The sequence below is a fragment of the Canis lupus genome, chromosome 25 (genome assembly GCF_003254725.2).
Source record: "Canis lupus dingo isolate Sandy chromosome 25, ASM325472v2, whole genome shotgun sequence".
NCBI lineage: Eukaryota > Metazoa > Chordata > Mammalia > Carnivora > Canidae > Canis > Canis lupus.
Genome location: NC_064267.1, coordinates 9,027,847 through 9,051,636, shown reverse-complemented (window position 1 = coordinate 9,051,636; position 23,790 = coordinate 9,027,847). Strand labels below are relative to the sequence as shown.

The window sequence follows — 23,790 nt, the reverse complement described above, 5'->3', positions numbered from 1 at the left end:
GACCTAGGGCTGGGCATTTGGACAGTGCAGTCTGGCCAAACTCATGTCCCATTCAAGGTTATGGCAGTTCCACTTGCTAAATATGAAAGCCCATCTGCTCAGGGAGAAACAGAGAAGCCTGAATTATCTATTCCCTTTTAACTGGGAAAACATTGCTTATTGATTCTGCCAAGAGAGCACAAGCTATTTATTAGAGCATGGGAAATAAATGGAATATGTTGGCTCTTTACTTCAGAAGGGAATTTATTTTTCTTTTCTTTTTTAAACTGTGTTGCAGGGATGCATGAACATTCTGTCTTTGGCTTCTGTAGGTGAACTGTTAAGGTAAATATTGAAGTTTAAATTTAATTTCAAAAAAAGGGGAATAATACATTTTTAAGCAAGGACATAGCCTCTTTATGTACCTATTGCCATGGGGTAAGATAATAAACTGAGAAAATGTTCTGAAGATTAGCTTGGGGCTTGGATTAGCTTTTTCTTCTCCTTTCTTAGATTTTCTTCACTATGCCACCCCCTGATATACTTATTTCCCTGCTCCAACACTCCCCTTTTGTGGCTACAATACCACTATGGACCTCCAAAGTTGGTACATTTATTCATTCACTCAAGAAATGTTCTCTGAGGGTGCATCCAGTCATTCTGCTTGGTTCCAGGTTGAGAGCAGTGAAACCCAAAACCAGCCACAGACAAAGCCAAGATGAACATTTCAACTAAACATAAGATGTTCAGATGATCAGATGAAACGTAGTCTGCATTGTGTAGGCAAGCTGCTGCAACAAAAAGCACCCTCCACCCCCCGCCAAATTTGGTGGCTTCTCACAGTAGACATTTATTTCCTGCTCACGTAACAGTTCACTGCATGCATTTGGTGTGTGGCCTCCATGTGGTGATTCAAGGACCCAGGCTCCCCTAGGGTGTTGAACCCTCTGCATCCAGACAGCAAGTTAAGGAAGACGACTGAGTGAGGGGTCATACAGGAGGACTTGGGGATCACACCTGGAAGTACTGTGGATCACTTCTGCCCATTTTCCAGAAGTCAGTCACCTTATGTGGTCACCTTAATTAAGTCACCTTAATTATGGTCACCTTAATTGCAGTGGGTGCTGGGACGGGTAAACAGTCACCAAGAGGGCAATGCCTCATGGTGAATGACTAGTCAGTCTTTGTCAAGAAACCTGAAACTATGGTACCAAAAGCCCAACACACCATATGTCTCCTATGATATGTCTGCTGGTGGCATGGACACCGCCCCCCCCACTACCTCCTACCCCACCCGTCCCAGGATATTCTCTCTTGCTGTCTCCTCTTCCTTTTGCTCCTTCTTTCCATTCCTCTTTGCCTTGCCCAGCTTGCCAAATCCATCTCCTTGCAGGCTCTAAGGTGGGCCATCTCATAATCTTGCCTTCCCCACGTCTTGGCTTACAGGTTGCACATTTGGAGTATGCCCTTCCCTCTGTCCTGGCTTTTCAAATTCCTCTCCCACCCTCAGTGCTTGGATGGATTCCAGTGTCTTCCAGAGTTTGGCTGATCACCGATCACCATGCATAGCCCTCCACCTATAATGCTCACTGTCTGCAGCACCCCTAGGGCTTTCTCACTCACCACCAGGTCGGGAGGCTTTAGAGTAATGCCTCATCTTTCAGTAAAATGGATGCTGTTAGAGAGGATGGCACCTGTCATCCAGACCTGATAGCTGGGGGAAGGAGACTGAAGTCATAGGAGATGCTGGCCCACAGCTCTGGTCCCTGTCTGGGTGTTCCCTGCAGCATGGGCTGTCTCCAGAGCCTTACCTCTGCTCCTGTGTCCCCACACAGAACCTGAAGATGACAATAGCTGCCCCACCTCTCCTCCCAGAAGGGTTTTGAAATTCAAACAAGGTAATTTAGATATATCCAGAAGGAGGACAGGGAAGATTATTCACCTAGCTCACCTGACTGGGAGGCAGCACACGGGGCGTCCTGGGAATGGGGCTCAGGTGATGTCCCAGCACCTGCCAAGGGACCAACAAAGCCCTCATTGTGTCAGCAGAACAGAGTGGAGACGGAATGGCCACCTGTGGTGCTTCCTGGAAACTGGAGAAGTTTTATCTGAAATGAATAAGAAGGGGTACATCAGGAATGAACACCCCTGGCTTTGGGCTTTGAAATGAATAAAATATTTTTCTTCAGACAGAAGAAATAGCAGGCTACCATCACTCTGGTGGCGACTCAGAGCTCTACTTAGAGGGCATTTAACGCCCCTCATGGTAAGCACAGGTGTACTGCCCAGGACCTCTGTGTGAATAAGCCCATTCACCTGTCTCCCTGGGAGCTTTTGCTTTTGCTTGGGCCCTCTGAGTTCACTCCGGGAATGTCACCGCCCCCATAGCTGGAGTGACCAGAGGAGGGCCCTGTGAGTCCCTTGCTAGCAGCTCTGGAGTCAGGGCCATGCAGGGGCTTAGATAGGACTGTGATTTCCTTCCGCTTTGCTTCTCCCATTTGCAAACCTGGGAGCAAGTACAAGCCATATCATGGAGATACTCAAGGGACTTAATTGTTAATGCTTAACACCAATGCTGCACACGTTAAACATAAATACCGCTTTGCCAACAATGGCCTCTTGATGAGGAGATGCACAAGTCCTCTGAATGGATGTATCATTGGTTAAACCAATTTTAAGCTGGCTGAATAAACCGAAAAGCACAATTTCTATAGGACATCTCATTTTCTCCCTTTGGAGAAAAGCAGATTGAAATCCAAGTGTCTCCTGCTCTTTTGCACCATTTTTGAAAGCTTACTGGTAGAAAGGGTGCTGGACATGCTCCCTCTGCTGTCTCTCCAGTTAGTCCTGGAGATGACGAGTTTGTGCTTTTATCAGCGGAGGCATCCCTTGGTACATTAGTGGGTGCCCTAGGAATGGGGTCAGGACAGTACCGCTCTGTCCACCTCATGGGAGAGAGGTGATACCCCAGTCATATCATGCCCTCAGTGTGGTATACTGGCCAGCAGTGTGCAGAAGAGGCACCAGCAAATCACTGTTGGTGGCTAGGGATCCCAAGGAGGGAGCTACTCGCTGTTGGCCAGGGAACCGGGCCTGTCCCAGTCACACTCTGGGGACAATGAGGTACGAAAGCAAGGCAAGGTGTGCTGCTGTGGGCATTTTCTGAGGTCATTTTGTCTTCATGTACCATATCTCCACAGATAAATGTACCCATGGAGAGAGGCACATGGATCTACAGACACCCCCACACCCAGCCACACCTTCACAGAAACTTGCCCACTGACATCCCAAATATCCGCAAAGGCAAATGTACAGACTCTTCACAAATGCCCTACAAACACCCCTACATACTCCAGAGTAGAACAGCCCTACACACTCCTACATTCACACATTCACCCCCATAAATGCCCTATAGATACTTTGCAGGCACTCTCACACACCCTACAACCCCTCCACACCCCACTGACACCACATAGACACTTTTACTAATATCCCAACATCCTTCACAAACATCTCAAAATATACCCTCCAAACTCCTGCACACACCCCTCCACACATCTTCCACAGATTTCCTTGCAACAGTCAGCCAAATGTATCTCCTGATTTTACCCCTCAAACTCCCACCCAGACAGTCACAGCTACCCCCTCCAGAACACTGCACATTACCCTCTGACACACACACAGGCATGACACAGTCACTTCCAAACACCATCTAGAGATCCAGATGCACTGCACACAGTTACCACCCCACATAGATCCCGTGTGCAGCCACACACACAGGTCCTGTACACACACACACACACACACAGTCACACACATGTAGTTGCCCCTCACAGGTCCTTGTGTGCACACAGAGATAGACACAAGCCAGATGTGCAAATATGTCCATACCTCTCCTTGGATAGGCCATACCACACACACAGACAGACTCACACAGAGACTCATCACCTGCAGAGGCTTTTGCCAAGACCTCACAGAAACTCTCCCTCCAACACGTGTAACACAGACACTCAGGGGCCTAACAAACACAGCTGAAGACACAGACATACAGACACCTTAGCTTCAATTCCTTGATTTGTCATTTCAGACAGTCTTCTAGCTATAATCTTGTAAATCAATAAAAGTTCTATATTGCAGACAACTGGGGATAGGGTGCACCACTCTATGGTCATGGAAGATTGGAACAGAAGAGCACTCAAATGAGATCAAATGGTGCATTTTTCCATCACCCTGGCCGGCTGGTTAGAAAGCCAGGATGGGGACCAGACATCTTGCTGTGCCCATGAAGAGTGCCGAGCGCAGCTGGAAGACTGTGCTGTGGCTTCTGGATTGTGCCGGATGCATTTGTTCCCCCTATAGCCTTCTCAGGGAACAAAGTCTGTTCTGACCCCTTTCATGCAGGAGGTTGTTGTCTTCCTCTCAGGGATAGCTTTTCTTCCCACATGGCCCTGCAGCTGGTTTTCCTTATAATACAAAAGGAAAAAAAAAGATGTAATGCTCCAAAAAATCCTCACATTCTCTTAGAAAATAGGTGCTTCCAAAGAGGGGTATAATAGTATGGTGGCTGTTGGAAGAAGGAGGGGTAAAACATGGAGATCAAAAAGAAAACCAGGAGGATGGATAAAGGGATTAGAATGCAAGAAATAGCCCAGACCAGCTGGTGGCCATCTGGGAGCTATGAAGAAAGAGAAGAACAAAGTTGTTGAGTTTCTAGCAAGTGGGTACAGTTTTATCATGAGAGGAGGTTACTGCTTTGAGGAACTGGAGAGAAGCCAGAGCCTTGCTGCCATTAAAAAAAAAAAAAAAAAAAAAAAACACTAGTGGTTTCCCTGAAGAATGGATTACAGTGAATTTGCTCCTGTCTCAAGTAAACTAGCTAAAGACACGATAATTTCAGGGAAAGTTAGAGGGTGTCGGGTGTGTAGGGATTCAAAACTTAACCTCTGAGTGTCAATGTGAAAATGGACAATGGGGAAATGAGAAAGGAGCTTGGGTGTGCCTCATACAGAGGTTGTTTTTAAAGCCTCAGATAAAGACCATGGGGAAGACAATAAATTATTATCATCAGTTATTTTGATTTTGGCAAAAATTGTATGTTTGCATCAGGGCTGTACAGAGGGGAGAGAAGCCATAAAGCCCATATGTACGCCATAATACATAGAGACAGTAAGCACCCATTCACCTGTCCCACAGAGAACTGAAGGACGGCATGTCTGAAACTCAGCTCATGATGTCTTTGCCATTCACCGACAGCGTCTCTTCTCTCTTCTTCTGCCTCTGCGAATGGTATCACTAGGTGCCCACTCCAGGCTAGTCATCCCACTCAGCCCTACATTCAAATAATTGGTCACCAAGTCCTGAAAATTCTCTCTCCTTAGCAATTATCACCTGTGCCCTCCTTTCTCTCCCCTCAGCCACTTCCTGCATCCAACCTATCATTACCATCACAGCGACAAATTCCTCACCCACCTCCTCAGCCTTCAACATCAGATCCCCACAGATCATTTCCCATATTTTTATTGGGTGTCTTTTTGTAAAACAGCAAGTCTAATCTTCCACTCATTTAACAAGCATTATTGAGCGTCTGTTGTGTTCCAGTCTTCATCCTAGTTGCTTGGGACATGATAGTGAATACAACAAAAATGTCTGCTAGATACCTAGTCAAGAGTCTAGTGGGAAGAAGAAAGCAATAAAAATAATAAATTATATGATATCTTTGAAGGCCCTGTGGATAAAAGGAAAAAAAAACAGCAGGGCACAGGATATCAACAGTGTTGAGGGCATGTATGCATGCATGCACGCACGTGTGTGTGTGGGTGCGTGTGTGCATTTGTGTGTGTGTGTGTGCCTGAGTATGGGCTAAAATAGGGTAGCCAGGGTAGTCCTCACTGAAAGGCTGGTATTTGCTCAAAGGAGGTGAGGGAGTGAACCATGGGATATTGGCAGGGAAGAACATTCCTTGCAAATAGAATAACCAGAGAAGTACTCTAAGCTCGCACAGCAAGTGTGCCAGTGTGGCTGGAGCAGAATAGGTGCAGGGAATAGAGAGCATGAGGTCAGAATTAAGGGAAGTTACTTGAGGCCTTGTAGCAGAATGGAGCCATGGGAGGGTTTTAAGCAGTGGGGGATATGCTCTGACTTCCGTGTTGAAAAATCACTGTGTTGATGATGGTGACTCATACCAGGGAGAGGCAGAGGAGACTGAGAGATGGCGATATCTCCGTTCTGTGGAAAATCCATCAGCGACTTTTCCTTCGTCTTCAGATAAAATCTGAACGTGTCAGTGTGGCCCACAAAATATTTCAGGATTGGGGCCCTGCTTATTTATTCATCACTTCCTGGTACTTTCACACTCCCAATGGCCTCGATGTTCTAAACTGCTGGGTTTTTAATAAGCATCTTCTTCTCTCCTCTCATCATGCCATGAGGCTGTGTAGATGGCTTCCTCTGCCTCAACCACAGTGTCCTTCTGAGACTTCACTAAGCCCCTTTTCCTCAAGGAAGCCTCTCTTCTCCATACCATGCATCCCAGAGCAGTTCATGCATACTTCAATGATTGGGATTATAGCTCTGAGACAAATTGTTCTGTCCACAATCTGTCTTTCTTACTAAATTGGGAACTCCTAGAGGGTAGTAATTTATTTCTGAGTCCTTAGTGGACATTAAATGGATGCATGGATGATAGACAGATGCATGGATGGGTGGTTGCTGGCTCTTCATCAGATCTTGAATTCAAAGGATTTTATTTTCAGTTTAAAATTAGTTAAGCATTAGAAAATGCTTAAAAACTAGTTATAAAACATTAACTTCTTAGTTGTTGAAGGGATGGCTGAAGGAGTGTGCTCAGGTAACTACTTGTGAGCGTATATGCTCATCAACTGCATGTGACGGCTGTGTGAGTGGAAAGTTAAATATAAGAGGAATCTTGATAAGTGGCCTCTTATTTGTCCATTGACCAAATACAATTTCAGTCGTGCATTATTTTCTTGACATGCTATTCAATTAGCAGTGGTTCACACTATAATCTTATGTTCCTTAATATTTAGCTTTCCCTACCAGCATCTGTCAGATGCATCATTCAGCTGAAAGGATTAATTTCTATTTGGCAAAAGATTGAGGAGAACCCTTTTAAAACATGAGGAGTCTTTTTGCAATACATATGCATTTCCTAGTTCATCTGTTTTTCTAGTGTTATCATTGCCCAGGTTGGGCCTCAGGGTCTTCTCATCATGAGAAATATTGTAACATGTTGGTTGTATGTGTCAAGCTGGAAGCAGACTCCTTCCCCAACTATTGCTTCAGGAAGGCAGAGGAAGCAACTCCCAGATGGTGGCTAGAGACATATTTCTCATCCTTTGTAATCCTTGGAGGACAGAACCCAAAGGAGCAAACTCTCCCTCAAAGTGTCACTTCCTCACCAAGGCCATCCCTCACAAAAGTACACTGTAGACTGTATGGAAATGAAACAAAACAATAGCACATTTTCTCAGATTTGAACATTTGAATATTATTCTAAGCCTGGAATAACTGTAATGTAATCAGAAGGTTTAAATAAGAGATGTGAAGGATTCTGAGTGAGGTCTCAGGTAGGCACCTTATCTAATTTGTGACCAAGCCAGTGGAATTAGAAGCCTTTCAACCACATCCCTGAGAGGTAGACATTTCAAATTGGCTTGGCCTTTGCAGGAAAAAGGAGCTTCTTTCTCAAGGCAGCCCCCCAAAATATGGATTATTTCTAAATGTTAGAAGGCAAACCCTTGTATGACTCCAAATAGACTTTCCACCCTTCCAGGAAACAGGATAGGTTGAACACATGCCTCTATTTTTATTCCCGCCTAAACAAAATTCATCGTAACAACAGGAAGGGGATTTTTTTTCCTCTGAAGGTACAGCCTCACAAGGATAAGGTAAATAGAAACAGCAGCAGCAAAAATGTGGAGTTTGGAAGACAGATAAACACATGGTAAGTTTTTTAGGAAACCCCAAAAAACTAAATCCTTAGGTCAGCTGTGGGAAAAGCTGAGAGCCAAAGAACCATTTTACAAGGCAGAACCCCCTCCCCCACAGGCCCCAGAATTGGTAGCCCTACTGGCTAAATCATTGATGCCATACCTTCACCTTTTAGGCAGGAAAAAGCAATCCAATGTCATTATTATCTCTGGGAAGACGAGATAAAATCCATTAAACAGGAAGATGCCATTATAGAAGAAAATTCGGGAAATAAAAAGTTCTTCGAATTTAAAATTGTGACAAACATTTTTTAACTCAATAGAATCGTTAGAAGATAATATTTTCCCCAAGACATAGAACAAAAAGACAAAAAAAAAAAAAAAAGAAATAAAAGAGAAAAGATAAGAAAACCATAGGACCAGTCCAGAAAGTACAATATCCAAGTACTGGGCATACAAAAAAGAGAAAAGAAAGGGAAGAAAATAATCAAATAAATGGTTTGAGATCACTTCCCAAAACATTAAGAGCAGAGAGAAGATTCTAGAAGTGTTGAGAGGAGGAAAAATTCAGTTCATCATACATAGTATTAATACTCACAATGGATTTGGAGTTCACCCAGCAATATTGGAAGCTAGAAGGCAATGGAGCAATCTCTTCAAAAATCTGAAGGAGGGGCACCTGGCTGACTCCGTCAGTAGAGCATGTGACTCTCAATCTTAGGGTTGTGAGTTTGAGCCCCATGTTGGGTATAAAGATTACTTAAAAATAAAATCTTAAAAAAAAAACTTGAAGGAAAATTATCTCCAGTGTTGAAATATACACCCAGATAAACTATTACTGAAATGTGGGAGTAGAACAAAGTCATTTTCAAAGATGCAGTGTTTCAAAATGTACTTCCCATATATGTACACTTTTAGAAAAGCGCTAAAAAGATTTTCTTTATAAAATGAGGGAGAAAACTGAAAAGAGGAAGAACAAGAGGAGACAGCAAACAGGAGGTACGAAGAAGAGGAGCAAATGGCATCGCCCTGATGACAATAAAAAGAGGGCCCAACATGATAGCTGTGAATCAGGCTCAGGGCAGCCAGAGCAAATCAGAAGATGAAGCCAATGAAATGAATGTCTCACAGGGCTGGTTGTCTTGAGAGGAGATTGAGATAATGGGTAAAAAATGCTAAGTACTCAGAAGTCTAAGCAAATGAAAATAGAGAGTCAAAAGATAATACTCCAGTCTGAGAAACCAAAAGAAGCAATACAGCCATGTTATTTAAAGACATGGAATAGATATCAAATAATCATCTAAAAGGAGAGAGTGTGGAGACCCTTGGGGATGGAAATGGGGAGAAGAGTCAAGCTTTTCAAATGTGCAGAATTATTATACTCTTTAAGCAAGTACATGTAGCTCAGATAGAAATAAAAATAATTTTTAAAGGAAAAGAAAAAAAAAATTCCCCCAAATGCACTTTTTCAAGTTTTTGAAGATGACTATTGTTTTCTCTTCTTCCAGACAAACGTTTCTAGTTTTCTCAGCTGTCTTTCATATGACCTCATTTCAAGATATCTTGTCATGAAGCCTCTCTTCCAGACACTGTCTGGAATACTCAGGACTGGACACCATAAGGCACCATATGGCCCACCAAACCTTTACTTACTGGCACATTACTTCCCACATTCAAGCCATGTATTCCTCATCCTTTCTTATAAATTGATGTTTTGAACCTAAATGCAGAGCCTTCATTCTTGCTAAATTTCATTTTATTGATTTTTTTTACAATAGATAAATCTATTTGGTTAAAATAATATTAAATGCTGACATTGACATCCAGTATATTCTTTTTCTTAGCTTTGTGCAGTCAATAAATTTAGCAGTACAGAGGAGACTGTTGAACATGGCACAGGGAGAACAGAGTCCAGTGGCACGTCAATAAAACCTCCCCACAGGGTGGGATTCACCTGGTACTATTCATTTCCCTTTGACTAGAGGTGTTCGCTCATTTGCTCAAAAGATATAATACAAGGACACCTTTGGGAGAAGAATGAAAAAGAAACAGTACTGGTAATAATAATTGCAGGAAGTTTTGGTTCTCTCAAGTCACAGTAGGACAATTGATTGTATTCTTCACTTGCATCTAGGTGAAAAGGAATGAATCTGTTAGAGCTTTGCCCTATAATGGATGAGCCATCTCACCTAACACACAGGCACGCACACACATAAACACACACATACACGCACAGTGAAAAAATTTCTCAGTATACCTGCTGGGAACCAGAGAACCCGAGTCCCAAGTGACACTGGTCTTCCATAGCCATGGAGCTTCTGAAGTGTGGGAAGGGTTCTCATGGGTAACCATAGAGAGCCCTACACTGCTTCTTAAGGGGTCCTGGGTGGGGGGCTGGGAACTTGAGGTTCCAGATGCCTTGACAGCCTCCCTCCAATCTCTGTGTCCTTGGAAATTAATCCTGGTGCTTGGATAGTGCTAGATTTTTTTTTTTTTTTTTTTGACAAACTGAAAGATAAAGTTCAACGTGAACAACTGGCTCCCGATACAAACATACTCAAACTCATCAAGCCAGAAATGTGGAGAGGGTTCTTCAGAATGGATGAAAAACTGATACAAGAAAGATGATTTAATTTTCTCCTGTAGATATCTTCAGACAAAAACAGCTTTTGTCATAGGTAACCCAGGAAATCTATCTGCTTTATGCCTGGTGGAGATTAAAAAAAAAAACAACAACAGATTATGAATCTTGTCTGAATTAAAAAAATATTGATGGATCAAACAGAAACTATTATGAGAATGGAATATAAATTACAATCAAGTACTTATTCCTTGTTTTAGAGACTTTGTCCCCATCAGGTAATTCAGCACGAGAGACTGAATGCATGTTTCCCAGCAGAATTTAAGGGTGTTTTCTAGAGTTTTTTCTCTTGAAATATGAATGCATGTTTAAAATCAGTCACCTTTGAGTCCTGAGCACCATCATCATCTCCTTAATCTCACTAAATCTGTAAACTTGGCCAGTTTTTCTCTTCTGCCCCATTACTGTCATGAAAATTCCTTCCAAGAAATTAAATGTATCTAGAGAAAAGTAACAGATGGTGAATGGTATTATGAAGAAGAGGTTAATGGAAGGAGGTCAGAAAAGTTTTTATTCGAGAGAGAAATTTAAATGAGAGGTTAATTGACAGAAAAAGTGAGTTGAGGGATTCTCAAAGTACCACAAAGGAGAGTGCAGCCTGAGGAGATGTACTTGTTATTTGCTCTATTGTTGAAGAATAGGTACTTCATAAAGTAACAATACCAGACATTTTAAACCGCTTCTTGAAAACTGCTTTTAAAGAAAAAAGTTCCATTTTACCAGTGAGATCAGATTCATTGAGGGTATTGTTATGGAAGCCAAATCAATTTAGACCATAAAATAAATCTTAAAAGAACAGCTCCACAGGTAACAATGGAGGTTGTCAGGTAGCCAGCATTGGTTTCTGAGGTGCCATAATCTGAAAGTAGAAACAAGACAAATAATGGGTCCTGAGTTCTGAAGTTTGGGAAATGAGCTCTACTCAATTAATAACTTTCTGTACTCTTTGGCTTAGGTTGGTAGGGGATGAAGGGCCTTGGGTGGAACATTTGAGAAAACTCAGCAATAAAGGGCTTCATCAGGCAAAGATGGTTGGAGAGGCATGTGTAAGAGGTGAGGTAACCTGAAAAGGAATTTGGAGACGTGAGTCTTTGCACAGACTCTCCCTCACCCCTTATGATGTGAGATAGCACGGCAAAAGTTATAACCAAACTGAGAGGAAGTGAGGAGTGATCACCAATTTAGACGGTCTCTTATCAGTCTGATAGAATCATTACTCACAGAAGAGTCTCAAGGAATAATTTTTGAATGGCTTGAAGCATACAAATTTAATACTTACAAGTAGTCAAAAGTAATGAACAATTTAAATGAAAAAATAAACTGCCATGATAGCAATGAAAAAATACAGAGTAAGATCAATTTAAAAAATAAAAAATAGAAAGTGCAGACTAAGAGAACTTTATTATGATATAACTAATACAGTGGGGGAAAAACCTAATTACTATGGGAAAAAAAAATCCAATATTGGGACTGCTTTTGGGGAAGCCAGTGCACTCCTATGGTTGCTGGTGGTATATATAAAAATGCCTTACTTACAGGTTTCAGTGAGTCAGAGATCACCGTTCCAGGTTAGATCTAACTCAAATATTTTCAAGGTCATCTCAAAGGATCCCTTGCAGCTCTAAAACAGTCCATAATTCTGTGACTTGCTGAACCACCCAAGCATCAATTATAGACTCTTGTGTACAGTTAGTCTAGCTACTAAGAATGCTTTAAGCTGCAATCCAGGCTGCTTGGGTCTGAATCCTGACTCTTCTACTTGTGAATTCTGGCAAGTTATCTAACCTTTCTGGGCCTCACATTCCTTATCTTTTAAAAAAAAAAGAACAATAGGAGATCCCTGGGTGGCTCAGAGTTTAGCACCTGCCTTTGCCCTAGGGCGTGATCCTGGAGTCCCGGGATTGAGTCCTGGGATCGAGTGCCACATCGGGCTCCCTGCATGGATCCTGCTTCTCCCTCTGCCTGTGTCTCTGCCTCACTCTCTCTCTCTGTCTCTGTCTCTCATGAATAAATAAATAAAATCTTAAAAAAAAAAAAAAGGAACACTAATAGTGCCTATCTCATAGGTTTATGCTGAGGAGTAAATAGGTTAATATGTATAATGTGCTTGGAAGAGTAGTTGACACATAGTAAAAAGTTAAGTGTTTGCTATTTTTAAATAGCAGGATAAAATGGCAAAAGATAAAGGAATTTATCTTTCTTTCATTAACAAAAATGTCAGGATATAGGTGGTTGCTGCCTTGCTTTAGCTTATCAGCGGTGTCATGAAGAGCCTTCAGTCTCTATTATGTCCCTTCACCATCTTTAGTAGGTTGGCTTTTTGTCCTTCAACCTGTGCCTCATAGTCTCACAATGGCTGTCATAGCTCTAGACATCATCTCACATATTGACTGTGTTTAAAAACAGAAAGAATGCCAGCCAGGGAAGAGGAAAAATTAGAGAGGGAGAGAGAGAGACAGAGAGACAGAGAGACAGAGAGACAGAGAGACAGAGACAGAGAGAGAGAGGAAGAGAGAGACTGCTCTCACACTATTTTCACATTTTCTGAAGAAGCAAAATATTTTCCCAGAGTCCCTTGATGATTTTACCTTATCCAAATTGGCCAGAACTGAGTCATAGGACATCTCTGATATCAAGGGATCTGTGCCTTGGTTTTGTTAGCAGACAAGAGGTATGAGAATACCTGTTGGGCAGACATGAGTCCTCCACAGTGAAGCATTCCTCTGGTTTTTTTTCAAATGTTTTGCTCCTGCTTCAGCTGTGGAAGGACAGTCTGTCTCCCAGAACATTCATGTGAATTGCTCAATAATTAAAGAGCTTTTATAACTCTGTGTGGTCACTGATGCCATTTCCAAGTTCTTCCCATTTGACTTCAGGATACTCAGAGTCCTTAGATAGTCAATATTAGTTGAATCCTTATTCTCTACTGGGCCTTGTGGGGGCCCTGAAAGCCTTCTGGTTGTACATGTCTGAGTGAGAAAACAAAAGCAGTACACATCAAGCATATCCTGGAGTCCAGAAAAGGAAGGGATCAAATGGTCTAGCACAATCAGAGAAGAGCCCATCAAGGAATTAGTGAGGCCTCAGAGGTTGGGAGGGAATTCCTGACCGGAAGGATAATCTGAGAAAAGGCTCCTGGTTGGAATAAACAGGATGTGGGAGGGAATTCATTCATATCCAATTGAGATTTTTATCTTTCTCCTTAGAACGTGGAAGAAGCTGCCCAAAATTGAGAACATGCCAAACATTAACATTAATAACGCTGTGACCTCTCCAAATGTAAACTATATTCGCTGGAAAGTGCATAGAGACTGGATTACTCAGGTAAAACAAAGGAAAAAATAAAGGAAGGAAATAGAAAAGAAAAAGAAAGAAGAAAGAAAGAAAGAAAGAAAGAAAGAAAGAAAGAAAGAAAGAAGAAAGAAAGAGAAAAAGAAAAGAAAAGAAAAGAGAGGGAGGGAGGGAGGGAAGGGGAAAAGAAAAGAAAGAAATGTTTAAATGAAAGTAAATTGGGATCTGCCAGACTGATGTATCTCTCCAGGTATATCAGCCAAACAGCATATATATATTGTTTAATGAGTGACCACTATTCCCAAGGTAACTTTATTAACTAAGCTGAAAACAAATAAAAATAAATGTTGCATGAAATACCCAGAATAGTACAAAGAATGATAAACATCTAGTTTCTAGAAGCTAGTGAGACTGATCAGTTTGAACTCCTGGCATGCTTGTTTTGGGGTTCCCATTCATCATCATTTGGATCTGAAGACAATAGGTGTGATTCCCTTTCTCTTTTTGTTTAGGGCCAGTAATATGACTTTAGACCTGAGAGTCCTTTCCCTGAAATTTTACTGGCTCTGAGAAGCTAAATTAGTGTTTCTTAAACACAAAAGCAAGCAAGATAGTGTTCTTTATGTTAAGGCAGCACAGAAACCCAATACAGAGTGGACACTTCCTGAGGATTAGAGAGAGAAGGGTTTTCAGGGTTGATAGAACACCAGGTAGGGGAGGAGAGACTCCTGCCAACATCTTTTGTCTATTCCTAAACACATCGGGCTTAAGGCAAGAAAAGAAAATATTAGTGGGTGAAAGGAAAACTAGGAAAACAACCAAATTTATTTGCTAAGTGAAAAGGAAAATTCAAGGGGAAGAAAAATTGGACCAAGAACATAGCATTTGTCTAAAAGATGAACACTGACCAAGTTTCAAACACAAGAAGAAGAAAATAAAATACCAATTCTGGAGTAGAAAGGAAATGAGAATCAAGTAAGAATATAAAAACAAAACAATCCAACTAAACAGCCACATGTAAAATTGCCGTATGTAATACCTATTATTTTTCAAAGGTGATTGGTTACAAGACCCTTACTTTCTTAAACTTTTCTGAGGTAGCTGCATATCATAAATTTATGCATCTTGAGTGTACAATTAATGATTGTTGATAAGTTTACTGGGTTATTCAATTATCACTGTAATGCAGTTTAAGAACATTTCCATTACCCCAATAAGACCTCTGTTAACCACGTAGAGTTAATCATCATTCCCACCCCCAGTGCCAGGCAACCACTAATCTACTTTCTATATCTATTGATTTGCCTTTTCTCTCCATGTCATGTAAATAAAATCATATATTATGTGGCCTTTTGTGCCTGGCTTCTTCTACTTGGACATTTTGTCCCACTGAATTGCCAGCCCTCATTGCCTTGGAAGGTGAAAAGAACAATACCAAAATCTAGAGTCAGTGCCATCCAAGGGATGACCACACAAGGAGAGGTGGGGTTGGGGGGGGGGTGGTAAACAAAGCCGGGCATTGGCATTGGCCATGTAAAAAGGGGGCTAACAGAGAGGGGCTATACCAGAGAATTCCCCATCACCCCAGGGGTGTGTTCCTGGAGTCCCCATTTGGAAGTCTGCCACATGAGCCAGCTTGAGGGAGCCCATTTCAATAGAGAAAACACAGAGACAGTTTTGAGGTTGCTCAGGGCACTGGATCCTGCTCTGCTGGATCAGGCCTCAAGCTCCAGAAACCCTGTCTCCTCTCCCAACCCCACCCCCCCACCCCACCCCCGCCCCTGCCCCACAGGCTTACTCTTTGTCTTCCTGTGTCTCTGGTTCTCTGGTTTCTGCCCTCCTTGAGGGTTAGAACTAAGGGTTATCATCTGGGCATGCCCCTCTGAACCTAGCATAGTGCCTGGAAGGTCTAAAAGAGAAACCAATCATTTCTTGTAGCTAATATGTTGCTCTTTTAACACTACTATGGCCTTATCCATTTTACATGTTTTATATTCTTCAATTTTTTTTTTTTTTTAAATGATAGTCTCACAGAGAGAGAGAGAGAGAGAGAGGCAGAGACACAGGAGGAGGGAGAAGCAGGCTCCATGCACCGGGAGCCCGACGTGGGATTCGATCCCGGGTCTCCAGGACCGCGCCCCGGGCCAAAGGCAGGCGCTAAACCGCCGCGCCACCCAGGGATCCCACATGTTTTATATTCTTAATAAGGACTTCCTCCAGGGAGGAAGTGTTCCAAGATCAGAAAAACTCCTCAAATCCCACCAACCCCTGTTCCTCGAACCTGAGACCAGCCCTGGCACCAGCCCGAAGATCCTGGTTCCCTAATCCTGGCACATCTGCTGCTTCAGAGCCTGGCTCTTGATTTTTAAAGACAGGGGAAGAGAGTCTTTTACCCTTCCCAGTATGATACTCAGCATAGTGTCCAATTTAAATATGATTTATAGTGAAGGATATGCTGTTTTCTCTGTGAAACCCCTGCAGCTATGTAGGCAGCATTCCGATTTTCTCAGAAATATCTAAAATACATAGTATAAACTTCAGCACAGTCTGCCAGACAGGATACCCAGGAATTGTTGTTCTGGTGTTAGCCTTGAGCGAGCGTCAAGGAGAGAGAACCCCCACACGCTCACTCCGCCAGGCCACCTACACATGTCTGCCCACTTGCAAAAGTGGGTTTTTAAAAATATGCCTATCCTCTGAGGAAGTTGTTCCTTTCTCTTTCTCAAAATGGGTGTCAAGAGAATGCTTTAGGTATTGTTACAAATTCTTTCTTGACCTGGTGTGTGATCTTCATATTAATTAGCATTTTGTCTTTTTTTGTCATTTCTAGCTGAACTACTATGATTCCATCAAAGCCGTCATTTCAAGCTCCAACCATGAGCCCACTGCTCTAGTAATAGGTACTGCTTTCACTCCCCTTACGTTCGTAATGTTCTCTGTGTGCCAGATCCTTGGATGTCTCCCACCTTTGTAATTTCTGCATTGCAACAGGCATCCCACACTCTGCAGCTCAAAATGTGACAACCTCCACTGTTCGGTTTGCCTTTAGCTTTATAAGCCTCACACTATGCTTTTGGAGAGGCAGAGTGAGGGAGGGCACTCCTATCAGGGCTTCACAAATACTGAGAGCTTGATCGATATTTGTTGATTTGAAATAAGAGCAAAATCCACTTCAGGCAACCTCAGGCTACACCATTTGAGCACCTCTAATGTGTTACAAGATATTAAATATACAGTAATGTCAACATAGGACTGCAATCTTGGGGCATTTGCGTGAAGTGAGAATGAGGAATATCTACAATTCAAAAGGCACACTGGAAATAACATTTTCTGTGATGGCAACAGAAAGACCCAGAACCTGAAGACCTTTGCATTTTTTGGAAGCTGGACTTTGACCAAATGCATTCAGAGAAAGGCCGAGGGAGAACCCAGATCTTAATCCATCCCTCATCTTACATCCTCCAATGCATAGCTAGTCTGGGTATGGGCTTGGCAAGGCTGACCCTGGGTCCATGAAGTAGGGAATGTGGCAGAACAAGTCTGTGCCGCTCACGTGGGAATCACTTTGTCTGGACCAGATGGAGGGCAGACATCCTGGTACTGGGTGAAGGACTGGTCTAGATTTGAACCAAGATCCTTTTAAATGGATCACTCCCTGGATACCAGCTCATGGTCAGAAGTAGATGCAATCTCTGGCCCTAAACACTAGTATCAGACACTGTACTAAGTCCCTTCATTGTATTATTTTAATCTCCAAAACAACCTTATGGTTTAGGTCCCACCGTTAGTGTCATCTTACAGATGAGTAAAGCGAAGCATAGAACTTGTCCTGAGGTATCATTCAAGGCTTTTTTTTTTTTTTTTCAATATTAAAAGAAATGTAATTCAAATGGGAAAGCAAAAGGAGAATTTCTTGGATGACATGAGAAGGGCAGAAGTGCAACCCAGTGTTGGGAAATCCTGGTAGCAGAGGCTCAGATGCTGCTCTGACTGTCTCTCTCTTTTTCTCTTCTGCACAGTGGATCCCTCAGAGGGTGAAGAGCCCATCTGTCATGCCACTTTGCCACCAACAGACTGGCTGCCACTCTGGGTCCCCAGTCCAGCTGCTCCTGAGAAGATTCCCAATAGAGCATGTTGGCCCATCTTTGGGACAATTGCAAGCCAAATGACCCAGGAAAGGCAGGGGCAGTAAGAACCTGGCAGTGTCTGTCCAACCACATGATGTATGAAGAGGTGTGCTTTCAGAAGTAAGAGTGAAGAGAGGAGGTTTGCTAAAAAAAAAAAAAAAAAAAAAAAAAGTGAAGAGTGATGACTGCACTGAGTCACACAACTCAGAAATGGAAGACCAAGGACTGGAATCCGGGTTGTCCAGGCTGGTGCTTGTAATCCTTGAATGCACAGCAATGGCATCCCCTGTGTGTGCACTAGAATTCCAGGGTCCCAGGCCCCCCTTGGAACAATGGAATCAGTCTACACTTGAAAAAGAACTGAAGGTGACTTATGTACATGTCAAGTCCAAGAAGCATCCTTTAGTCACAATAACAATATTTTCTCTTTTTTTGTGTTATACTAATATTTTTATAGTTTTTTCTAATAATTTGCCCTTTGAAGATCTCAATTCCTCATATTTACTTCATTAAACTTTATACTTATTTTGTGAAGCCCTTGAGAGTATGTTGGAAAGCCCCATCCAATTATTCAGCATCACTATCACCATATTTAATTTTCAAGTTTATTCTAACAGTGATTCCTTCCATGTGTTTAGTGTTTACTAATTTGTAAGAACTTTCACATTCATTGGTGGTTCTCAGTCTTCACTGCCTATTGGAATCATCTGCGGACTTAATAAAAGCTAGATACATGGGTCTTATCCTCAGATATTCTGACCTGACTGGTCTGGGATAAAGCCTGGGCATCGACACCTTTAAAAGCTCCCCCAGTGATTCTAAAGATTTAAAACTACTGTTCAAGGAGGTATGGCCCAGACTTCTGCATTATTTGGACTCTTTACAGTGGCTTTAATTTGCTGCCAAGGGCAAGAACCACTCACATTCATTACATTTCTTGTTTGATATTCATGATAGCCAGGTGAGGTATGAATTGTGCACATATCCCATTTTACCAGTGAGGACACCTAAGCTAAAATTTGCCCATTGGGTCACTTAGCTGGAAGAGGGAATTGGGATGCAAATCTGTTTTTTCTTACCCTAAGGCCACGAATCCACCTGAAATCCTGTAGAGTTGGGCTGGAAAAGTTTGCCCCTCGGGTCCTGGGACTTGTTTTAGGACAGCCTGGTTTCAAAAGGAAGATTCTGATCCTGGAGCAGAATAAATGTCTTGACTGCAGAGAAAAAGAAATGTTATAATTCATCTTCACATAGTAAGAAAGTTGTAGCCAATAAAAGCCATCTTTGACCGCTTTTGTGTACCTGACAGCAGCAGCCTGAGAAAGGAATCAGTGAAGAGCCCAGACATAGACACTCGTGTCTACTGCCCAGCCAGGTGCGCCTGGCTAGCTGCACCTGAGCATTTCTGAGATTTGGAAAGGCTGAAATCCTAGAGTTTTTTGTTTTGTTTTGTTTCCTGAGGTCACAGCTCTGTTACTTACAGAGCCAGGGCTGGAACTCAGAGACCTTCATTCTGGATTCATTGCTTCTGTCTGCATAAACACTGAATTTCGAGCTGCTTCAGTTTCTGAAGGCTGAATTTTAGATTCTTAGGATTCATATCCATTATCGTTCCAGAAAACCACAATTTCCCAGTTCCAAGAATGTCTAATGAAAATTCCCAAGAAACTTCATAACCACTGCACATCTTTTCCTAATGCTTTGGTGATTTAAATGTCAGTGAATCAGAAATGTATAAAGGAAGATTTCCTTGAAAGACAACGTAAGCTCGAAGGCTGTGAATCAGAGGTGGAAAGGGCCTCGGGGAAGCAAGGTGGTATTTCATAGGAGGCTGAGATCTCAGGCATGACTCATTACTGATTTTCCATGATGTTCGATGGCAACTGGAACAAAATTCTAAAGGGAAGTAGGAAACAAAAAAACCCTAGCATTTCAGCCTTTCCAAATCTCAGAAATGATCAGGCACAGTTAGGCTGAAAGGCATCATGAAAGAAATGGCTGTTGTCATGTGGGTGGGTGACTTCTGAGAGGTTTAAAAAAGTGTTAAATATTTTATTCATTATATATATACTGCTTGGTGAGTTCCAAACAGGCCCTTAAAATCTAGGGGTGGAGCTGTAGGAAGAAAAAGAGAAGGTGAGAGCCTGTTAGGAAGGCTGAAAGAAGAAGGTGATGATAATTCCAACAAATGAAATATCTGCAACTAACAGAGCTGTGACCTCAGGCCCCCATTTCTAGTTCAATAAAATGCTAGACATGAGCTGTGAGGATCCATCCAGCTCACATGCCCTGATCCCTAATTTTGCCACGAGTCTCCTGACCATCCCTTCTTCTGTCTCACGTTCCAGAAAGCAAGAACCACTAAAGTTGCTCATACTCAGAACCGCTATTAAGTCTAGACAAGTCTGTGATAAGAAAAGTCAGCACCGTCCCCACCCCAGTTACCAGCTCTGTAGTTTCTCGGGTGTGGTGCTGAGAATACTGGGACTCAGAGAGACTTTGCAGCCAGACTCCTGGAAAGAGCTACCTGCAGTTGCTCCTTCCAGTGCCTCACTTCCCAGTCTATGACCCACTTTGTCCCTGTCACACCTCCCAACTCACTCTTGTCAGGGGCCGTCAGGGCCACCGGGGCCCTGTGTGCTGCTAAATGCAGGGTGGATGCTCATCCCACTGGCCTCTCCACACCTGAAGCAACAGGTAACTTCAGCTCCCCTCCTGTACTTCTCTCACTGGGCTCTGGCCTCCAGCCTCTCTTGGTTCTCTCCACCCTGCTCATCGCATTGCTCCTTCTCTGCCTTTCTCCCATATTCCTACATGACTCCATGACTTGCTGCTGGAGCTCCAGACTTCTATCCATGCTCTTCTTCACTTCCATCTCCATCAGCCCCTCGGTGACCCCCTCCAGCACCATTACTGTCTGTTCCCAAATTCATGTGTGCAGGCCAGCTCTGCCCCCAAACTTCAAGTCTGGCATTTCCAACTAACATAGAACATCACCATAGACATCAAAATTAAATCCAAACCTGGACCCATGTCTTCTCCCTCACACCATCCTCCCCAGCTAGGTTGGTTCTAAGTCTATCCTTCCAGTTGCTCCAGCCAAAACCTACTAGTCACCCTTGGCCATCTCTTCCACAGCCCACACCAAGCCCGTGGGCTTTGTCTTCATACTGCACCCAGGATCTGGCCATTTTGCCCCAGCTCCACCCCTACTACCATCTAGTTGGAATCACTCTCTTTTCTCTCCTGGATTACAGGAGCCTTGCAATTCTCCATGTTTCCATCCCATCCCTATGGTCTCTTTTCCACACAGCAGCTAGGAAGAGCCTGGAAAACTAGAAGTCAGATCCATCCACATCCTCCTTTGGACTCCCATCTCCTTCACAGTAAAAACCAAAGTCCTCTAGGGCCCTGTGTGTCAACCTAGCCCTTATATCTCTGGCCCAGTTTTCTACTTCTCTCCCTCACCTACTCCATCCCACTCACACCAATCTTCTGGAATATATGATCTTTTCACCGGATCCTCTCTCTGCTTGGGAGGTTCTCCCTGCAAATGTCTGTCTGCATCGTTCACTCCCTCATTTCCTTGAAGTCTTTGCTCAGCTGTCGCTTCTTGGTGAGGTCCTCCTTGCCCAGTTTTTTTCATACATATTCTGGAACAACCCAGCCCCTAATCTTCCTTACCTTATTCTACCCTTCTCTACATCCATAAATCCAGTCACCTTCTAATAGACTATATTATTTATCTCTTGCTTGCTGTTTATGGTCTGCCCCCCCCCCATCAGAAGGTGAGCCCCACAAAAGTAGAGGTTTCTGTTTTGCTCAGTGTTGTGTCCCAAGTACTGGGACTAGTGCCTGGTACAAAATAGGTGCTCAATAAACATTTATTGAATGAACTTCTTTGTGGTCAGAATTCAAACTACATACGTCTCTCTTTCCAAGTGGTCTCCTGAAGCATTGCCTTCCAGGAAAAGTAGAATTCTGTGGTGACAAGTATTTTCCTCCTATGCTATATCCTCTTTCCATCTCCCCATCTACTGCCCCGCAAGCATGTTCTCACAGTGTCCTACACATATATCACTGCTTCAGTCAGGTCTCCATGTATTCACACACACACACACACACACACACACACACACACACACTCCTCCACAGGGTGCTATAGCACCAGTTCCCCACCCCTAAATGGGAGTTACAGAAAGGGCTCTGAAGTATAGGAAGTGCTTTCAAGTGTATTTGTTTACTCAAGGTCATAGAAGACAGGAATCTTTGACTTCATTTTGGTTATTAGTGAACATGAAAGGGAGATACATCTTGGTAGAGACCATGGAGAAACCGAGGCTGGGCCTTGAAAGTCTTACGTCTGCAGACGTGGGCAGGGCTCCATTTATTACTACAGATCTGTGGGCTCCTGCCACACTGAGGAAACTGATGGGCGGGGGGAATAAGATAAAAGGAAGGATGGGCAGGAGAGGCTCCAAGCTCCACCTCAAAAGAGGAAGAGTGAAAGTCTGAGCTTTGGGGAAACGCATCCACCTCACTGCCAATCCAAGGGGATGCTGGGAGCCCATAACTGTGGATGTGGCTCCTGGGTCAGCTCTGGTGCTAGCAGCTACATAATCTACCATCCTGTATGACTCCAGCACCTGAAGACTTGTCTGCTTGTTAGTTAGAGTGCTGGGGATCTGAACCTGCCTTGAATCTGCTCTAGGTTTCCATGGTGATTGCTTTAAACTTTTCATCATCCTCCCTTCAGACCTTGGGGGAGAGCTAGGCTCTCTGGTTTCCATGACAACCATTTAAACATGTATCTCTGTCTGGCTCTGTTGGAAGAGAACTGCAAGAGATCATGCAAATGAACTGGCTGCTCTCCCTCTACTTAAAAAAATAAAAATAAAGTGACACACCTGCTTAGAAGTTTCAGATCTTTGCTCATAACAAGAAGGGTGAAAGTGTCAAACTGGTGTTTGAGGAGGGTTTGCTGCATTGCTTTGATACTTCAAGTGCTCACACAGATACACGGGTTCACTCTGCCGTCTGAAGTAATTATCTGCACTCAGCGCTTATCCTCCCTTCCCCTCTGTCTAGCAGATGAAAGAGCCCTGGGTTCAAGGCTGTTTACCTTCCTGCTGCATACCAGAGGAGGAAGGGAAGGACAGGGCCAGGGGGACTAGCCAGCTACCCTACCCAAGCCAGCCCTTCACCACTGCTCAGAGAAACTGTGGACAGCAGGGTTGTTACCTCAGCATACCATCAATAAATTGTCCCAGCACTTGGGCTGTAGCCCCAGATAAGGTGGAAATCACATACCCCAGTCATTCAGAAATGGAATTCAATAGCCAGATGACTCTGAGGAAAAAAGGCTCAGAAGAAGTGGAAAGATGACAGCCCCGTTTCCCTTCCCAGACACCTTCCTGTCCTCCCCTACAGCAACATGCTCCCAAACCAGAGGTCTCCAGAGGCAGCAGTGGGACAAGCAGCCACAGACAGATTTAAAATATGTTTTGAAGCTGTGCACTAACTTTTAAAATTCTGGAAGTTTCCAATGAAAATAGATATTTCCCACTTCTCCTGAAACTTAGCAGATCTGCATCAGAGTCCCACTTGAGGAGAGTCTACTGGATTGAAGAAGCACACCCGTCTGAGAAGAAGCATGCACTGGCTTTGGTCCAGCTTCCCCAAAGAACAAATTCTTCTCTTTGTTCCTGGGAAACAGTTGAACTGGTAACTTCTTACCAGTAGATATGTAACACATAGGACATCCAGACAAAACCAATCATCCCTCAAGTAATTGCTGACGTCA

The 23,790-nt window shown here is 43.2% G+C and overlaps 1 long non-coding RNA gene across 4 annotated transcripts; it reads right to left on the bottom strand.

The window, feature by feature from the left end:
• Positions 1 to 1,687: 1,687 nt before the first annotated feature.
• LOC112670092 (uncharacterized) lies at positions 1,688 to 23,737 on the bottom strand. Of its 4 annotated transcripts, XR_007405776.1 has the most exons (4): positions 23,510 to 23,737; positions 19,067 to 19,201; positions 10,186 to 10,635; positions 9,744 to 10,058 (listed from the first exon to the last, which is right to left on the bottom strand). It is a non-coding gene; the product is annotated as an uncharacterized LOC112670092 (long non-coding RNA). The 4 variants fall into 4 exon arrangements; XR_003142753.3 differs by lacking the exons at positions 9,744 to 10,058; positions 10,186 to 10,635 and adding an exon at positions 1,688 to 2,087; XR_003142754.3 differs by lacking the exons at positions 9,744 to 10,058; positions 10,186 to 10,635 and adding an exon at positions 10,915 to 11,428.
• Between the last annotated feature and the right edge of the window lie 53 nt (positions 23,738 to 23,790).